We start from the raw sequence: 20,881 nt of genomic DNA on the forward strand, positions 1-20,881 counted from the left end.
TGCCGGGTATGACCACAAAAATGTCTCCAGACATTGCCAAACGTCCTCTGATGAAAGCTGCTCAGTAGGAAATCTGACGTTTCAATTACTAGTAATGACCTTAAGCACTGCTATTTTCTTTTATAGATTGGGGCAGAACAATGAGCTTTGTTAGTCCTCAGTGAAAGATAGGGCGACTACTGCATTATAAAATGTAAAGAGCATAGCCAGAAATCTTGACCAAAAGACGTCTGTCACTCTGCTCATACACACACTGACACAGACTCACAAAGACACACACACAGCCTTGGTGTTCGTGAGACTAATTCCAGAAACTTTCTATGAGAAGATCATCACCCTGACTCTATACTTAAATACAGTACAGACTAATCGCAGGAGATAAAACTGAAAGGACCATTAAAAATGATCTATTCTATCCACCCCCTCTTGAGAAGAAACTAAGACTCAAAGAGGTCAAACCAAGATTAGTTACTAATAGGTTTTATTTTCACTGCAGGTAACAAACTCTTCGAAAAGTATAAGAAACAGAATAGAGAGACCAGAGGTACAGTCAATTGATCTTTCGCAAAGGAGCAAGGGCCATCCAACGGTGAAATGACAGTCTTTTCAACGAGTGATGCTGGAAAAACTGGACATCCGCATGCAAAAAGAAAAATTAATCTAGACCCAGATCTTACATCTTTTACAAAAGTTAACTCAAAATGCATAACAGAACTAAATGTAAAACGCAAAACTGCAGAATCCTAGAAGATAACATAGGAGACACTCTAGATATCCTTGGGTTTGGTGTTGACTTTTTAGATATAAAACCAAAAGCATGATCCATGAAAGAAAAAAATTGATAAATGGGGGACTTCCTGGAAATTAAAAACTTCTGCTCTGCGAAAGACACTGTTAAGAAAATTAAAAGACAAGCCGCAGACCAGGAGAAAATATTTTCAAGACACAAGTAAAGGGCCGGTACCCAAAATAAACAAAGAACTCATAACAATCAATAATATAAAACCAAACAACCCAATCAAAAATCAAGTATAAGATGGGAACAGACACGTCACCAAGGAAGACCCAGAGATGGCAAATAAGCCGATTGACAATGTCCCCATCCTATGTCCTGGGGGAACTGCAGATTAAAATGATGACAAACCACCACATACCTATTACAGTGACAAAAATCCAACACTGACACCACCCAACCCTGGGGAGGAGGTGGAATAAGAAGAGGAATTTTCATCCACTGCTGGAGGAATGAAAAATGGTGCAGCCGCTTTGGAAAATGGCTTGGCAGTTTCTTACAAAACTAAAGGGACTCTTAACTTATGATTCAGTAATTCCACTCCTTGGCATTTACCCAGAAAAAATGGAAAACTTAAGCTCCCACCGAAATCTGCACATGGATGTTTAGAACAGCCTTGTTCACAATTTTCAAAACTTGGAAGCAACGAGAACATCCTTCAGGTGACCGGAGGGACAAACTGTGGTCCTTCCAGACAACAGAATATTATTTATCAATAAGAAGAAATGAGCCGCCAAGCCATAAAAAGACTTGGAGGAAGTTTAAATGCATATTGTAAAATGAAAGAAGCTAATCTGAAAAAGCTTCATACATAGTTGATTCCAACTCCATGACGTTCTGGAAAAAGCAAAAGTATGGAAACAGCTGAAGGTCAGTGGTTGCCCTCTGTTAGGAGAGAAGAAGGGCTGACCGGGTGGAGCAAAGGGGATTTTGAGGGGACTGAATTACTCTGTATGACACAGTTAACGGTGGGCAAATGGCTTATGCATTTGTCAAACCTCACAGAATGTAGAACAGAAGGATCCCAATGGAAACAGCATACTTTCGTTCATACTAATGTATTAATAGCAGCTCATCAATTGTAACCGACGTACCCCACTGGGAGAGATGATAATAATTAGGGGAAACCGAGGGGGTGGGGAACGCTATACGGAAAAACCTCTGTACTTTCCACTCAGTGTTTCTGTAAACCTAAACCTGCCCTAAAACATAAGATTTATTCATTTTATTAATTTTTAAAACGCATATTGGGACAGAAGCAGCATGGAGCCACTGGTTTTGAGTCAGTATTTCAGAAAAACATATCCTCCGTTTGGAAAAGACTATTGCCCTAAAATACGTCTGCTGAGCAAAGCTGCACCCATCACATAATGAATTCCTTCTCAGCATCCAATCTTCCTTACAGGTACCATGGGCAGGCTGCCGCCTGCTCTGCCTTAATAATTGGGATGTAAAATGGAATCAAAGTTCATCCCACTTTCTTGGCTGAATTCCCCAACTTCTACGACTTTGGCTTGGTAAATTAACTGGTGAGGGGTACAAGTTCTATTAATGTTTACTAAGAAAGTCGTCTTCCAAACAATATGCCTATAGCCATTTACGATAAGTGAAAGATACCACTGAATGAGACAGAAAAAAGACAAGGCAAAGGGCGTCTGGTAACGTGGCCCCGAGGACACACACATATTTGCATAGCAGACTGGACTTTATCGGAAGTTATTAACCCTGCAGAATCACTGCTATCAACCAAGAGTCCAGTAAGTCAATTACGGAAAAATAGGACAGGTGGCAGGTACATAAACTCTATGGTACCATTCAAGAGGCTACCGTAGAGCCGTTGAAATTGAGAATAAGAAAGTGTTGGATCTGGTGAGTAAAACTGGATGAGGATGTTAGGGAAGATAGGGCAGGCATCTGGGGTTTTACGTTAAAGCTTTTTAGTTCTTCTGGTTTTTAAATTATGCACAAGCGTCACCTTGAAAGGGATAAGAATTACTTTTTAAGGATAGCTAAAAGAACTCTGTGACTAAATAAAAAATGTTTATAATGCAATTTTTTAACAAAGCAAGATAATTTTTTTTTTTTTTTTTGTCTTTTGTCTCTCTCTTTTTTTGTTGTTGTTGCTATTTCTTGGGCCGCTCCCACAGCATATGGAGGTTCCCAGGCTAGGGGCTGAATCGGAGCTGTAGCCACCGGCCTACACCAGAGCCACAGCAACGCGGGATCCGAGCCGCGTCTGCAACCTACACCACAGCTCACGGCAACGCCAGATCCTTAACCCACTGAGCAAGGGCAGGGACCGAACCTGCAACCTCATGGTTCCTAGTAGGATTCGTTAACCACTGCGCCACGACGGGAACTCCATAAAATTTTTATCTACATTACGATTACATAGGTAGAAAACAAGTTTGGAAAGGAATATTCAAATCAAATTAAACCACAAAGGGGGCGATCCGTACAGCGTTATTACATGTCATGGGCTTTCTAATTACAAATTAAAAACACTTGTTTACCACAACAATAGACACGAATTTTTAAAAATTGAAAAAAAAAAATACATCAACAATAAAATAAAAGCACTTTCATATGCCTAGGGTCGGTCAGTTTGTATTTTTCTCCCTCTCCATGGCCAAAACGTCTACATCAAGCTGCACTGTTTTACTTTTATGAAAATATAGGTGTTGAATTAAAAATCAAACACAGTGAGCCACTTATTTATACCTGCTCCTCAGCCACCCACCCAGGGTGGCCGGAATTGGGAGGCAAGTTGCCCCAGAGATGCTGTTTCTGTCCTGCTGCCTTGGCAACCGGGTCAGCCTCAGTCTCCTCAGGGGAGCGGGCACCACATTCATCCCCACGGGGCTGTGCTGGAGTTTAGTGTAGTCCAGGGACAGGTACAGAACGCCCTTCTTTCCCATGGCCTGTGGCCACCCCCCCCCACCCCCGCACCAAACTCTGGTAACGTGTGATGGTTAAAAGCCAGGCAATAACTCTAACCCGGAAGACCAGGGATCACAGGGCCAAGACTTTGGACACGAGAGAAGGAGGAAGAGTGAGACTGGAAACCATTCTTCAGACAGAGCTTGGAGACAAAGCCGTGACTTACCAAGCGTAGTGTAAGATACACAGATGGGGCAGACGGCTTGCTTCAAACTCACACCAGGAGTTTAAAAGTGAAAAAGGGGAAGCTGGAGGCCAGGGCTGGGTCCAAAGTTACTTTCTTAAAATAGATGTGGCCAAGAAGTGTCACAAGCGAGAGGAGAGGAAAAGGAGATGGCAGAGACCAGCCCCACATCACAGTTCCCAAACGGGGTCCTGAGGTACCCAGGGGGGCCACAGCGAGCCCACGGGGGCGTCTGGGGAAAATGCAAAGACCTCTGCCAGACACTGTGAGCGCTGCTAGACCAAGGCAGCTCGGTTCCTGTATTAGATTGTGCTGCGTTCCTTTCAGCAACCTCACATCTGTGTGAAAGTGGGTTTTCTGTGGTTGCTACGATAAAAAGCAACCATCACGTGAAGAGAGACACATGGAACAGAAAGCGGGGACACCGGGGGGCCAAGTACAATCCCAAGAGTGTGTGACACAGGTACACACACCCCAGGGGCACATACTCCTATTCATTTGAAAATAACCTAAAAATATTGTTTTTTTGCTTTCAGTATATGTGTATGATTTTTTTCAAATGGTACTAAGTTGTTATAACAAATACATATGCAGTGGTCTGGACCTAACTGCCCAGTCAATAGAATTCTTTGGTGCTTCTTTTGCTCTGAAATTGCCATGAAAAAAAAAAAAAAAAAAGACTGAGAAGCCCAGAGAGCTGTGAACCAAGAGGGTGTGGGGACTTGTGAGCCTGTAGCTTTAAAAAGTGAGCAGCAGCAGGCAGCAGGACGGGGCAGGGCAGGTGGGTGCTGTCAGCTGGCACAGGGAGGCAGAGAGACGGCAGGTGCATTCGGGGTGGGGGTGGGGAGAGGCGGGTCTCTGGCCTCGGGAACCCACTCCTATCCCTTCCCCATTACCAACCTCACTGCCCACCCTGCCTTAAGGAGAAACCACCGGTTCTCAGAAGTCCTGAGACTGTAGAAGATGCCCCCCCCCACCCCATCATATTCGGAAAAATCTTAAATCAGTTGTACAGCATGATGGATACTCTGCTGAATTTCCATTTTCCTTAGTGGAAATATCTCATTTTTCTCCCCGTCCCCATCACCCAGGCTCAAAACACCTGTCACCTCCGTGACGCCCATATCACATTTTATTCTCTGGAATCAGCTCTCCATCCACCCCCATCATTCTCACAGGAAAACCGTGCTGGGTTTTTTAGGCTTAGGGAAAGGCATGGACCAGATAAAGAGTGTAGTCTGAGAGTTTCTCCCCATTAGTCTCCCTTCGGACTGTCCATCACTCAAAGGTCCATGTTAGGTGTAACTCTTCTGAGCGGGTGTGGTCATCTCCTAGCCGGTCTCTGTGGCATCAGGCTGTTCCCTCCTCTTTGCTCAGGTTGGTGAATTACCATGTCATCATGTCACCTTACATCCCAAATCCTCCAGACTGCCTTCTACTACTTATGAATGAATGAATGAACACATCCGTATACACGGAGCCGAGCTTCACGACTGGCCTGTTCCCTCATTCACCCTCCCTGCCCACCTCTCTGTACTGACGTTTCTCCAGATTCGCCAACATGGAGAGCAGACTTGTAGTTGCCAAGTTGGGGGGTGGGGGATGAAGGGGGAGTCTGGGGTTAGTAGATGCAAACTATGACATTTAGAATGGATAAGCAATGAGGTCCTATAGTAAGCACAGGGAACTATACCCAATCGCTTGTGATAGAACATGATGGAAAATAGTAAGAGAAAAAGAATGTATATATATGTATGACTGGGTCACTTTGCTATACAGCAGAAATTGACAGAAATTGTAAATCAACTATAATTTAAAAATTAAGGAGTTCCCATCGTGGCTCAGTGGTTAGCGAACCCGACTAGCATCCATGAGGATGCAGGTTCGATCCCTGGCTTCGCTCAGTGGGTTAAGGATCTGGTGTTGCTGTGACCTGTGGTGTAGGTCACAGATGCAGCTCGGATCCCGTTGCTGTGGCTCTGGTGCAGGCCGGCAGCTACAGCTCCAATTCGATCCCTAGCCTGGGAACCTCCATATGCCACGGGTGTGGCCATAAAAAAGACAAAAATACCAAAAAAAGAAAAATTAAAAAAACAGGCTATTATATTTATGTTTCTCCACAGCATGACATGAATTTGGAGTATAAGATCTATTTTATCATCTGTCTCTCTCCTCATAGGACAGAAAGCCCGGTGAGAGCAGGGTTTTGTCCGTTCTGTTCCCTGTTCTATCTCCAGCCCAGAGAACAGTGCCCTGTACTTAGAAATGCTCTACACATATTTACCTCCTTGGTAACCCAGCGTACCCAGGAGAGAAATGCCCAGGAAGTGTTAGATGTTATTACTTTTATGCCATCACCTCAAATTCTGCTCCAACTCCTCTACTATTGCCAGCAGGATAAAATCTCAGATGTTCAACCCGCCCTCACAGCCCGGCCCCAGGCCACCTGGCCACCACGAGGGTCAAGGCCAGATACTGTGTCTATGGACTTGGCGGCCCCATCCTGCCTTCCCACTGCGGCAAGTCCAGCCCTCCTGCAAAGCCTACCTCACACCCAATCTTCCTTCACTCCCCGACCTCTCTCCACAATCCAGCTAGGACTTTGCCACAAGCCCCAGGGCCCTCACCGTCCTGCTAGATCCTGCTCGTCTCTCTCACATTGGCTCCTATGAATGTGCATATGGCTCTCCCCTCCTCAGAGACTGTGCCTCCCTGAGAGCAGAACTTGCCCCGCCTCTTTGACCAGCACCTGCTTCCACCCCTGGGACACACCCGGCCCCACTAACCCGTCACCAAGACACAGCAAAACCTTTTTGTTGAATTAAAGCTGCACTTCGAAATCCCATAGACTACAGTTCGCAGCCAGAGCAACTGTGTACACAGATCCCATGATTTTTTTTTTTTTTTTTTTTGTCTTTTGTTGTTGTTGTTGCTATTTCTTGGGCCGCTCCCGCGGCATATGGAGGTTCCCAGGCTAGGGGTTGAATCGGAGCTGTAGCCACCAGCCTACGCCAGAGCCACAGCAACGCGTGATCCGAGCCGCGTCTGCAACCTACACCACAGCTCACGGCAACACCGGATCGTTAACCCACTGAGCAAGGGCAGGGACCGAACCCGCAACCTCATGGTTCCTAGTCGGATTCGTTAACCACTGCGCCACGACGGGAACTCCAGATCCCATGATTTTTATTAGCCACAATCTAACCGGTTTATGACAGATGATCAATAAATGTTAGGTCCCCAAACTGATTTAGTTTCAGACACATTTAAACCTAGACAACCACCAAGGTGCCACATTCACTGAAAGGCTGTGACCATTCAAAGAATCTGGGCCAAAATCTCTAATGAGGTAGCCAGGGATGAGGAAATTAGGGTCCGATCTGGTTCCTGTATTTATCAATAACCATGGAAACACCAGCAAGTTATTTCAGCTTCACTCTATTCATCTGTAGAAGGGAGACAACGCTCCTGCTTCAAGGGTAAGTTACTGTGAGGGTTAATTGCAACAGCAGGTGTTAAATGCTCCATCCCCCAAAAAAGTGAACAGTGTGTCACTTCCCATTTTCCTTCCCTGTCCCCCCAAACAGGGAGAACCAAGTTTCAGTGACATCATCGCATGGACGAAAAGCTCGCGTGACCTCCTGCCCAAACAAAACTGCTAAATCCACGTTGCTAAAAGGATGCCACTGACAACAAAAGCAGTGTGGTTTCCACAGCCCCCCAGACCACCTCTAACAAACCCACCTCCAGCTCCATCCAGCCCTCCGTGGCTTGACGGAGATGGAAGTGGTCCAGGTCACAGACCTCTCCCCGGCTCACCCCGGGCCCCCTCAGTGCATCTGCTCAATCCTTTGGCTGTACTTACAGCCCACACGCCGAGAGCTGGCAGGAAAAAGGGTTCTGTGCTTGCAGATCTTTCTTTTTCAACTGGCACTGAGAGGTTTCTTGTTCTGATTTTGTCACCAGGCGAGGAAAAACCTGAAGCATTGTATTGTTGGCCTCAAGGCATGTTTGGGACAAAGGGGACAAAGAGCCGGAACATCAGACGGTCCCCAGGTCCTTCACTGTCCAGCTTACACCAAATCCTAAAGCTGCTTCCGCCCAGCTTCGTGCCTTCAGAGCCCAGGCCCAAGCCTGGCACCGCAGCCAAAGGGTGCTGAGTTCCTTCTGCAAACCGGCCCCTCTCTGCCCACTGCCCCCTCCCCTCCGCACCAGCCCCTCCAGCCTCATGCCAGCAGGAGGCTGGGGCGGGCACATGAGGCTTTTCAAGCAGCCCCAGGAGGAGGAAGTTTCTCGTTCCCACGGGCCTGGGTTTTTCTCTTTTGGGTGTGTTTTCTCTTTCTGAAACCAGGAAGCTCAATTTGCCTAATGGTTAAGCCCAAAAGGATTATAGATTCTTTCTTTAAGAACCCACAGTGCCCTGGCCCGTCCCTCCACATTAAAGGCAGTCCATTTCCAAGTCCCCAGACACATGGGGGCTTTCTGGTCTCCTCAGCCAAGCCTGCTCTGGGCCATTATTTTGATGAAAAGTACTGCAGGAGCAGATCGTTCATAAATCTGTTTCCCCTTCTCGCCAAAATGTCAAAAGTGCAAACACCAAATTCCCTTATATCCCAATTTCCTAAAGAGTCAAAAATCAACACTTTGTTCCCCCTTCTTTTCTCTGTTTCTCCCTCTGCTCTTAGCTCAATTGCTTTTCGGCCGAGACTCATCATCAGTCACATTTCTGTTCATTAGCCTGGAACACCCAGCAAGTTCTGCTTTTCTTACAGTAATTGAGGTCCTCTTTCTTGCCTATCATTTTTGCTAAAAGTGTGCTCTCCCTTGGTGACATATCCAAACCTTTGACAAGGCTTCCTCGTGCGGTCCCCTCTCCTGGCGGAGAGAGATGGGGGAGCCTCGTCACCCCAGTCCGGTGTGGCCCCACAAGGGAACCGGGGAGAGGGGGTCACTGTGAACTGCAGGCACAGGCTGAGTCGGAATCCCAAGCTCCTGGTTGACCTTGGGAAATCACTGCATCCCTCATCCTCAGTGGACCCCCCAGAAACTGAGGCCATTGCCCACCCACCCCCAGGGCCACTCCAAGCTGACCCCCAGGGCCCAGCACGCACTCTGGGAGGGCTCTTAACATCACTGGTGTGCAGTCACCCATAAATGCCAGATTCTTCCTTGATTGTCCCTTCTACATTTGTCACTCTTTTTTCGGCCGTCCAGCAGCATATGGAGTCCCCGGGCCAGGGATCACATCTGAGCCATCATCTGTGGCATCACCGGATCATTAACCCACCGTGCTGGGTCAGGGATCGAACCTGCGTCCCAGCGCTCGAGATGCCACCAATCCTGTTGCGCCACAACAGGAACTCCTACATTTATCACTGAATTCCTTTAAACACATCTTCAACTGCACTGTCCAGAGTAGCATGTCCTGTATTTGGTTTATCCATGGAAAAGGCCACGGTTCTTCACCTTCGCTGCCCATTAGAGCAACACGGGAGCTTTGAGGGAGAATAACGAGGGCCCGGCTCTTTCCAGACCACTGACATCAGGCTCTCTGGGGGTCAGGCCTGGGCCTCTGTATTTTAAAATCTCCACAAGTGAACACAGAACTATAAGACTTTCGTCTGACTTACTGCACTGAGTCTGACAATTTTTAGGTCCATCCATGTTGCCACAAATGGAAATATCATACGAGATCACTAATATGTGGAATCTAATAAAAAATGATGCAAAAGAACTTACAAAACAGAAATAGGCTCAAAGATTTTTGAAAGCGCATGTATGGTTGCCCAAGGGGAAATGTGGGGTGGAGAGGGATAGAGAAGGAGGTTGGGATCGGTACATGCACACTAGTGTTTATAAAATAGATTGACAACGAGAACCTACCCAATACCATGGAACAGCACAAGGAACTCTACCCAATACCATGTAATAGCCTAGATGGGGAAAGAATCTGAAAAAGAAGAGATACATGCGTATCACTGATTCGTTTCACTGTCCACCCAAAACTAACACAACTTTGTAAGTCAACTCTACTCCAATAAAATTGAAAAAAAAAAAAAAAAAAAGACTTTTAAGTAGTGTCGGGATAAAGAAAAAGCAGTGTAACAGGAGTTGGGGGATGGGATGGTTGGTCAGCAAGGTCTGTGTGTGAAACAGCCCACAGAGTCTCTCCTGTGGATCAGAGATGGCGTGCTAAGTGGCTGGGCTCACACAGCATTGGGGGCGGGGGAGATCGGTGAGATGCCACTGTCCCCTGCACAGCCTGGCTGCTTCCCACTGCGGACTCGTTCACTTAGCCCTTCCCTCAACCCGGGGCCGTTTTGTGCAATAGCTCAGCTTCCTCCCAATATTTCTCCATTTGTGCTGACACCTGCCAGAGGAGGTTTCCATGGAAACCTGAAGACCTTCTACCAATACAACAGGTTCTTTGGCTTAAATCCATCTTATTACATAGTCATAGTGGACAAACATGGAACTTCACATCAGGAGATTGGGGGGAATTTATTACAGCTGCTACCACTCAGTATCCAAACCAAACTCCTTAACCTTTTCTGATCCTTATCTTCTCCTCACTCAGGTAAGTTTTCATCTGAACCTCTGAAACCATCACCATAGACCTGACAATGTCCCTGCCTGACCTAGTATAGGTACCTCATTGTCTTACTAGAAGCCGTCCTTGTCTAGGTGGGTCAAACTCAATACCCATCTCTTCCGGCTCCAATTCTGCGCTTCTCTGCATCTGGGGTCATTGTCACGTGTGGAATACATTGTAAGAGAGACACTGGAGGTGCAAACGCCTGCAAGACGTGGGCAGGAGTCCAGGGGATCGTCTTGGGGTTCCTGGAGGCTAATTTCCCAGGCTGCATGCGCTCAGGGAACTCTTCGTTCCTCCTTTCTCATGTAGTTATTCATTTAGGCCGCAGCCACGGCAGGCATGTGGAAGTTCCCAGGCCAGGGATGGAACCTGAGCTGCAGTTTCGACCTACACCACTCCTCGGCATCGCCAGGTCCTTAACCCACGGCACCACGGGGGGACGTCCTCCCTTCTCTCTTCGGTTCTTATCACCAGCTCATCAGCACCAGCTGCCCCTTCCCCACTCCCTCAGCACCACAAATGTGACAAAACATCAGTGTATCCAGTGTCTAAAAACACTTAGAGAGCAATTTCAAAAGAAGAATTCTCGCTGATTTCAATCATCATCCCCAATTACCAGAAACCTGGTTTTTCATTTTTCTGTCTGTACACACACAGACACACACAGACACAGACACACGGACACACACAAAGACACACACACACGGACACATGGAGACACACACACACAGACACACAGACACACAGACACACAGACACACACACACACACACACAGACACACAGACACACACACACACACACACACACACACACAGTGCTGCCATCCCCACCTTTCCAGTTTGGAGCCGATAGCTATCAGTCTGTGCTCATCTCTCAGGGGTGGGACCTCGTGACATTAGAACGTGCTGAGGGATTGACAGTTTCTTCCACATCTGGTGCTCAGCGACCAGCAGCAGAGACAGAACACCCATCCAGAACCTTTGTTCCAGGGTAACAGTCCACACCCGCGGCTCTCTGATGTGAATACCCATCCCCGTTATTCTGGGATCTAGATTAACCCGGAGCGGTGGCATGTTTGGAAATCAGGCACACATCTGACAAAGGCCGGAAGCGGCAGAAAGTTTAGCCTTAGAAGCACTACTTTTAAATGAGAAAATCGGACTGTTTCACAGTGAGAAAAACAACCTCAACAGTTCTAATTTACTGATTTTAAAACTAACATCTTTTTTTTTTCATTCTGAAGGTTTTACCGGCATACAGTTAATGTACAAGGTTTTGATCATTGCTGCTGTACCACAACGTGATTCGGTTATACACGTACACATATCCATTCTCTTTCAGATTCTTTTCCCATATAGACCATCACGGAATATTCAGTAGAGTTCCCTGGGCTAGACAGCAGGTCCCTGCTGGCCAGGCATTCCATCTGCCTCAGTGTGCATATGCCAATCCCAAACCCCTGGTCCATCCCCCCCCCCCCAATATCGCCCCCCACCACCTGTCCCCTTTAGTAACCGTAAGTCAGTCTGTGAGTCTGTAAAGCTCACATCTATTTAACTCTTACTGTGTACCTAGTCCAGAGTCAAGCACTGGACATGGATTGTTTCACTAGGACAGGCCTTTGGATACTATTATCTCCATTTAAGAGATGAGAAAGTTGAGGCTTAGAGAGGTAAGGTTATTTTTCCAAGGTGACAGAGGCAGTAAGTGATGGAGCCAGAGTTGACATGGCTTGCTCCTGGGTTAGCTACGCCCCATCCCCCCAAGAATCCATACTCAGACCTCGCAGTGAAAGCCAGGACCACTGAGCCTGGGCACCTGCCCAGAACAGCTGCCCGCTGGGCATGGATGAGCCTGGGTAGATGCTGACAGGTGGTGGGCTTCTTGGGGATGGGGTGAGCTGCTGGAGCAGGGAAAGAGGACCCAAGGGGTGAGCCCTGCAGGGGCAGGAAGGGGTGCGGGAGGATCCAGACGGGCCGATCCAGACATCTACTCAAGAGACATCACACGTCCCCTCTGGACGTCTCACAGATGAGCCTTTCCAGATGATCACGGAGTCAACGTTTCCGAGCTGGAGGAGACTTAACAGTCGTCTAGACCAGCAGCTTCACTGTCTCCTGAGAAGGGACCTCGGCTGCTTCCTCTCCACACTCACTCTAGGGGACCATCTGCACCCTAAAGGAGGGGTCATCGAAGCCTGTTTCATTCATGTTAATGTGTGAGATGCTGACACGGAGCAGAGGACTGACCCCCCTGGGGACATAGCATTCCCCGTGTCCCTCAGAATTGGGGTCCAGAACCCCAACTTCCCTCAGGGCCCTACTAATCCTCATCAGAGAGGCTCTCTACCTTCTCCCTTTACCCTCCCCCCATACCCTCCATCCTCCGTGCTGCAGGCTGCTGTTCCAGTTATCTTTCCAAAAACAACTACAACCCTCTGCCCTCTGTTTCCTCATTCCTCACACAACAGAACTTGGCAAGAACCTCACTTCACACCAACCTGCTTCTCCAGCCCACTCACCTCACCCCACCCGCCCTGTGGACCAGCCACGTGGAAACCCACCCCGGGGTCGTGGAAACCCATCCCCCTCGGGCCGTCCTCCATCATCGCACCTGCTTCTTCCTGGAGAAATTAACTCCTTCCTCCCCACCTCCTCGCCCATAAGCAGTCACTGCCTCCTTCTTTCAAATAAGCCCGCTCGCATACACGGTCCATGGGAAAGCTGTCCCCAGGGGCCAGCAGGGCTGCCCATCCCGTGGGCTCCCAGGTTACTCCACGTAGCATCCTCACACCCAGGATGCTGCCAAGCTTGTTAGCAGACACTCAACAGACTGATAAACTATTTAACTAATAAAACCACTTCTGTGCAATTATTGCTCCACCAGCCTCTCAAAGGCGCTTTCACTCACACCTTCAGTATAGTTGGAATTGAATTACACGTCAATCCTTTCACGCAAGCCGTTTTCCAGATTTGCCCAGTTCACAAGACTGACTGGGATGTTTGCTAAAAACAGAGATTATTGCCAGGGGGGCGGGGGGAGGAAGTGGGATGGATGGGGAGTCTGGGGTTAGTAGATGCAAACTATGACATTTAGAATGGATAAGCAATGAGACCCTGCTGTACAGTACAGGGAACTACAGCCAGTCTCCTGGGATAGAACATGATGGAAGATAATATAAGAAAGGGAATTATACACACATTATACATATATATTATAAATACACTATATATATATTTATTTTTGGGTCACTTTGCCGTACAGCAGAAATTGGAATAAGATTGTAAATCAACTACAATTTTAAGAATATAGATACTTGGGCCCTGCCACAGGCAAACCCCCAAATTCAAATCCACAGGGAGGGTGAGGGCATTTGTAGCAAACAGTCCAAGTAATTCCTTTGTGTGTGTATGTGTGTGTTTTTAGGGCTGCACCTGTGACATATGGAAGTTCCCAGGCTTGGAGTCAAATCGGAGTTGTAGTTGCCAGCCACAGCCACACAGCAACACAGGATCCCAGCCGTGTCTTCAAACTACGCCATAGCTCGAGGCAATACTGGATCCTTAACTCATTAAGCAAGGCCAAGCATCAAACCCGTGTCCTCATGGATACTAGTTGAGTTCGTAACCACTGAGCCACGATGGGAACTCCAGTCCAGGTAATTCTTATGCTGATTTGACCAAGGGGCTATTTGTCCCCCACTAAAATGGGAACACTTTTGGAAAGACAGCACATAATAACCTTATTGACTGCTCATGCCTTAACGTTACTTTTTGGTAAAACCTTTTACTAAAAGATTTAAATAGAAGGCACGGGGAAAAGGCAAAAGTCATGGAATACATCCAGTTTTGACTTTTGCAAAACGTCTTCTGGATATGAGGCCATTTTACATCCAAATCGTCTGTCATCAAAATACTGATCTGACGGAGTTCCCGTCGTGGCGCAGTGGTTAACGAATCCGACTAGGAACCATGAGGTTGCGGGTTCGGTCCCTGCCCTTGCTCAGTGGGTTAACGATCCGGCGTTGCCGTGAGCTGTGGTGTAGGTTGCAGACGCGGCTCGGATCCCGAGTTGCTGTGGCTCTGGCGTAGGCCGGTGGCTACAGCTCCGATTCGACCCCTAGCCTGGGAACCTCCATATGCCTCAGGAGCGGCCCAAGAAATAGCAACAACAACGACAAAAAAAAAAAAAAAAAATACTGATCTGACCAAATGGCTTCATCCTGTATAAGAATAAAAGCAAGGTGAATGAACTTCTTCAAGACCACCTTGAAAGAAACGATTTGTAGTCCTTTTTTAAAAAAGAGATGTATTGGAGTTCCCGTTGTGGTACAGAGGAAACGAATCTGACTAGGAACCATAAGGTTGCGGGTTTGATCCCTGGCCTTGCTCAGTGGGTTAAGGAGCCGGTGTGACCATGAGCTGTGGTGTAGTTCTCAGATGAGGCTCAGATCTGATGTGGCTGTGGCGTAGGCTGGGAGCGGCAGCTCCGATTAGACCCCTAGCCTGGGAATCTCCATATGCCATAGGTGCGGCCCTTAAAAAAAAAGAGAGAGAGAGAGAGAGATGTATCTTTTTAATCAAGAAAAGCAATATCACAACTCTGTGCATGTGTACTCTTGTTTTCTTTTCCCCCTCATAATGCCAGAATTTCTTATTTAAGCTAAAATTTCAGAAAATACTTAAGTGTAGCCATGCACTTAATTATACGGTTGGGTCTTCTAATTGTAAGGTTGGGTCTAACTGTGATACTGGATTTTATAAATGTTGTGACTACGACACTTTTGAACCCAGTTTATCGTATTTGTCCTTGGCTGCCCACAGAACCACTTTATTGCAAAAACTGTCTTGTTTCACTATGCCTCTCGACAGATCCTTAAAGACATTGCAAAAGAGGCGCCCAGAAATCTGTTACACAATGAAAGAAAAGTATTCTTTAGTCCAGTTTCAAGGAAGTACATTTCTTTTTCCTACCGCTTCTCCCAGCAGCAGCTTAGCTGGGGTTTAAATGTTCATTTAGAAAATGGCTTGTCCCAGTCATGCTGTGTCGTGAATTATTTTTCTCTCTTCTATTTGAGCTGAGAACACTAGATGGGGGAGAGGGAAGAGAGCCGGCTGGAGGGGTGGGCTTGGCCAGTGGAACAATCCACAAAACGTCCAGGGGCCCACTTCCTCTTTCCATGCCCCTCACTAAGGCTTGTCAGCATCATAACACCCCACCACCACCACCTCCAGCTCCATGAAGGGCATCCCCTGGAGCAGAGGTTGGGGTGCAGGTGCAAGTCATTCTAGATTCCTCTTCTTCTCACTGCCTAGATCTGACTCATCCATGACCTGCCCGCCCCCAACCCCGTCTGACCCCCCTCAGTCCCCACTTTCCGAAAAGTACAGGACACCCAGCCCCACTGGCATTTCACAGAAACAGCAGATCCTTTTTCAGTATAAGCAGGTCCCAAATATTTCAGGAGATGTACCTACATTAAAACATTATTCAATGCATATCTGAAATTTAAGGTCAGTGTGGCGGTCTGTGTTTTCCTTTTTTTTTTTTTTTTTTTTTTTTTTTTTGTCTTTTTTTTGCTATTTCTTGGGCCGCTCCCACGGCATATGGAGGTTCCCAGGCTAGGGGTCGAATCGGAGCTGTAGCCACCGGCCTACGCCAGAGCCACAGCAACGCGGGATCCGAGCCGTGTCTGCAACCTACACCACAGCTCACGGCAACGCCGGATCGTTAACCCACTGAGCAAGGGCAGGGACCGAACCCGCAACCTCATGGTTCCTAGTCGGATTCGTTAACCACTGCGCCACGACAGGAACTCCGCGGTCTGTGTTTTTCTTTGCTCAATCTGGCACCCGTAACTGCCAGATTCCCCACTTTCCCCACACGGCCAAATCTTTATCTGTTGATTAAAGCCCTTCCACAGCTTCATTCAGAAATAAGATTTAAGGTCTTCAGCTCAGGCTTCAGGGCCCTTGGCTGGAGAAGGCAAGAGAGGATGGGAGGCCCTCGGTTTGCTGTCCACCCTCATAGTTCAGCCAGAAGAGACTTCTTTCTTCTCTGCAGACTCCCCAGCTCACCCCCACCGCAGGACCTTTGCACTTGCTGTGCCTCTGTGTCCCGATGGCCCAGGAGCCCCTCAGAGCAGAGCCTGCCTCTTGTTCACTGTCTCCAGAGCAAATAGAACTGAAGGTGGCATTTAAATGTCCCATAAGAGCTAACGGCTGATGATTGCGCCAAGGAGCTTCCTGTCTGTAAAGTGACATTTCCTAATTTAAGCAGTCTTCACTCTGGCTTTTATAATAATGGATTGACATCTCTAAACAAACTTTCCTGCCCCAAACTCAGGCTCTTCCCCATCAAACAGTGAAGATACATTCCTGCCTGCTGCATGATCCTGCTGCCTGCTCCTCCAAGTTCACTGTCACCAGGAGCCCCGTCCTGGACGGTACCCATTGATAGATGGAGAAGTTTGTTACTGAGTGTTTCATCGTAGTTTAAAGTGAGCAGTAAAAGAATTTAGTAAAAAGCCAAAAAACCAAAGTGTGGACAAGAAGGCTGTTAAGAGCAGAGATGCCCGTGAGCCCAATTCAAACAGCAAGATGAAAATCCTGAAGGAGCGTAAAAGCAGGGGCTCTTCAGCCTAAAGCTAAACACTCCTTTTTTTCTTTTTCTTTTTCTTTTTAGGGCTACACCTGCAGCATATGGAAGTTCCCAAGCTAGGGGTTGAATCAGAGCTAGAGCTGCCAGCTACAGCTACAGCTACACCACAGCTACAGCCACAGCTACGCCACAGCTACAGCCACACCAGATCCAAGTCGCATCTTCGACCTAACCACTGCTTGTGGCAACGCTGCATCCTTAATCCACTAAGTGGAGCCAGGATTGAACCTGCATCCTCATGGATACTAGTTAGGTTCATTTCTGCTGAGCCACAAGGGGAACTCCAGAACACTCAATGATGTAAGCCAGTCACCTTCTTATGAAGAAAATGCATACAATTAGAGACCAAGGATGAGCTGCTGAACATATATTGAAAACTGTCTAAATGGGAATATGCAATTTCGAAATGGTACAAATTGGGGAGTACAAATTGGATATGAACCTGACTAGTCTCCATGGGGACGCAGGTTCCATCCCTGGCCCGGCTCAGTGGGTCAGGGACCCCGTGTTGCTATGAGCCTGTGGTGTGGGTCGCAGACCCAGCTCGGATCTGGCGTTGCTGTGGCTGTGGTGTAGACCAGCTCCAGTTTGACCCCCGGCCTGGGAACCTCCATATGCCACACCTGCAGCCCTTTAAAAAGAAAAAAAGAAATGGTACAAATTGTCCAGCTGTCTGGGGATGGAAGCCTTATCACTTTGACTCTATTTCTGGCTTTGGGGCTTGGGAGAGGAAGCAGGGGCAGCAAGGGACCATCTGTGGCGCAGCTGAAAAGCAGGCAGCCAGGTGCTTACACCGCAGCACACAGTGAGTGCCCCCCCCCCGCCCCCCGCCCAGTTATTTTACAATCTTCCAGGTCCCTGGCGAGTTTCTGCAGGAGAAAACCCTTTACCTTTTAGCTTCAACACTCCTGAGATGCTAGGGGATAAAATATTCACAGTGGTTGTCCAGGCCCTTTGCGTTGTTTCCATAGGCAATTTGAAGGCAGGCCAGGAAGCCACAGGACACAGGAGGAAGGGACGTGCCTGAGTCCCCCTGCTGGGTGGGAGAGCCTGTAAGCTGACTCCTGCCAGAAGGAAAGGACACACACACACACACCCACACACACACGCTAACCAGAAGCATCAGTTCCAGGAAGTCATAGGAAATGCTCCCTATTTCAGGATTTTCAGTTCTCACCTGGTCTTTTTAACCACTTTATAAATCTGGTCATGAAAGGTATAAGCACATATTTCCTTTGAGAAGGGAACGTACCAAGCCCAGTCCTGACGTGGGGACCACCTGGCACTCAGCACACCCTGATGAAGCCTTCCTTCCATGGACACTGGCGGGGGCGGGGGGGGGGATGGCAGGACTGTCTCCCCCCGCCACCACCCAGGGTGATGACAGGACTGTCCCCGGAGAAACAGGCAAATCATTAAGAATCATACTTTTGGAATTGTAAGTTATATGTGCTATTTTGTGTGCTATTTCTGTATCATGATATGGTGATGAATTCATGGATTAAAATGGGGGTTTTTTGTTCAAAAAAAAAAAAAGAAAGAAAGAAACTGGCAAATCAGCACTGACGCTGATGGGACAGGTGCCACAGCAGAGGTGTGTCCAACCTGCTTCAGGGCTGCAGAGGGAAGCAGATGGCCCTGAGTGTTGGGGCCAGCTTCCCTATGCATGAGGCCAGCACCTCAGGTACAGCTAAACTGGACCTCACATACGGCCATGTTTTCAGTTTGCTTTTCTTAGGGAAGCGAAACGCACACAGAGCACTGTAGAGGCGCAGAACAGACTGAATGTGCTGAACGACGCAGTCTGCTTAAAAACGCTTAAGATGTCAAATGGTGTGCTAGGTCTGTTTTACCACAATAAAAAAAATACATTTTGATTATTCACCCCCAAAAATGTATACACAGTGAAATGCACAGATCTCAAATGCTACATGAGACTGGCTTGATAAATGCCCCCCTGCAATGTTCCCACCTTCCAAACAAGAAGACTCCCACCTTCTCAGTCCCCTTGAGTCCCTTTCTAAGCCCGCCCCTCCCGCCGATCACTGTCCTTGAACTTCATAGAAAGGAAATTGTACAGTAGGTATTTCTTTCTTCGGCCGTGTTTCACTTCATATAATGCTTTGGAGACTCAACTAGCTGTTGCATGGAGCAGTATCTCTTTTGTTTGTTTGAGTAACTGTTTGAACGTATCATCCAAATGTATTGAACTGCTCTTCCAATAATGAATATTTGAGCATTTCCAGGGTTTTTATAAATAAAATAGAAAATAAGCTGCTATCTGCATCACTGTACACATCCTTCTGTAGACATATGTTTTCATTCCTCTTGAAATACCTAGGAATCTTGAACAGCTTATATACTGAATTTTTAAGATGCTGCCAAAGCGCTTTCTGCAGTGGCTGGACCATGTCCACTCCAGTGGGGCCTCATCCTCCCCAGCATGTTGCGATTGTCAGATTCTTTGGTTTTTTTTAAAGGACAGGGAAGGCTCACTGAACCAGCATGAACAATTAGGAAAGCAGGGAGTAAGCCTCAGGCAGGGCTACTGGTTTCCTGGAAAGCTGCTCCTTCCTCCAGGCAGAACAGCTCCCACACCTGGCTCAGCTGGAGTTTAAATGGGGCTCATTTCCTTTCTTTCCTTTTATCTTTTTGATTTTTTGTCTTTTTAGGGCCACACCCATGGCATATGGAGGTTCCCAGGCTAGGGGTCCAATTGGAGCTGTAGCTGCCGGCCTACATCACAACCACGGCAACATTGGATCTAAGCTGCCTCTTCGACCTACCCCACAGCTCACAGCGACGCTGGATCCTTAACTCACTGAGTGAAGCCAGGGATCGAACCTGTGTCCTCATGGATGCTAGTTGGGTTCATAACCTGCTGAGCCACAATGGGAGCTCCCCTTTCCTTTTCTTTTTTAACAAACCACTTTCAGACCCTCTTTCACACCCAGTCCCGGTGCAGAATCTAACAGAAGCAGAGGAGCAACTAGGAGGTGGGGCCCCTTCACTGGAGCCCACAGGGCAGACCCTGACATCTGTGCACCCTGATGGAACGCGCCCCTTTCCAGGATTTCAGTGTATCCGAGAAAAGAAAACCAGCTATGGAACGAGTTAGGATGGTCTGAGCTACTTCCCAGCTCTGACCCATACCTCCTTCTCCCTTGGGCCCCTCTGGCAGCGCCTGGCTCTGCAGGGGCCACGAGGCACCGGAGAACCCTAGGGAGAGGGGAGCAGTCCAGGGTCCAGGGGACATGCCCCAGGCCTGAGCAGGGAGGGGCTCTGGGTACCCATACAGCTCCCAACACAGCCACGACACAAAGCTCTCCAGGTGTCACTCCCAGTGTGGGGTGTCCCGCCCAGAGGCTTCCCAAGGTGGGGAGACACGTATGGAGCAGCAGCCCCAGAAGACCCACCACCCTCCTCACTGCTACCCCGCATGTGGCCTCTTCCCGGGGGACAGGTAGCTATTCTGTGCACACCCTGGCACCTCCGACATCCACGTTCAGGTGGGAACTGACCAGGTATTAGGAGGACCATCCTAATTCCCTGATCTGAACTTGACCCCATAACAGCCCACAGAGTCTACAATGGGTGGATCTAGTGAAATGGTTCAGCCCTGGTGCACAGCAGGGTCTCGAGGGGAGCCCAGAAAGGCACCGATACCTGGGTCCCCCAGCACTGCCATTTAATCGGCAGGGGTGCAG

General features: G+C 48.0%; 1 protein-coding gene across 10 annotated transcripts in view; it reads right to left on the bottom strand.

The window, feature by feature from the left end:
- Nucleotides 1-20,881, bottom strand: part of LYN (LYN proto-oncogene, Src family tyrosine kinase) — a 108,046-nt gene that overhangs the window by 64,696 nt on the left and 22,469 nt on the right. Inside the window, exon 1 of one of the 10 annotated variants that reach the window (XM_021089360.2) lies at nt 7,783-8,155. The exons of 6 other annotated variants lie outside the window; for them this stretch is intronic. The gene's annotated coding sequence lies outside the window, so the exon portion shown is untranslated. Of the gene's footprint in view, nt 1-3,899; nt 4,217-7,782; nt 8,156-20,881 lie in introns of those variants that run through there. 3 more of the 10 variants (XM_085022347.1, XM_085022348.1, XM_021089359.2) reach the window with 3 other exon arrangements.

The sequence above is a fragment of the Sus scrofa genome, chromosome 4 (genome assembly GCF_054392235.1).
Source record: "Sus scrofa isolate SSC_HxYL_T2T_F1_AM1 chromosome 4, Sscrofa_HxYL_maternal_Yorkshire_Landrace_v2.0, whole genome shotgun sequence".
In the NCBI taxonomy this organism is placed as follows: Eukaryota; Metazoa; Chordata; class Mammalia; order Artiodactyla; family Suidae; genus Sus; species Sus scrofa.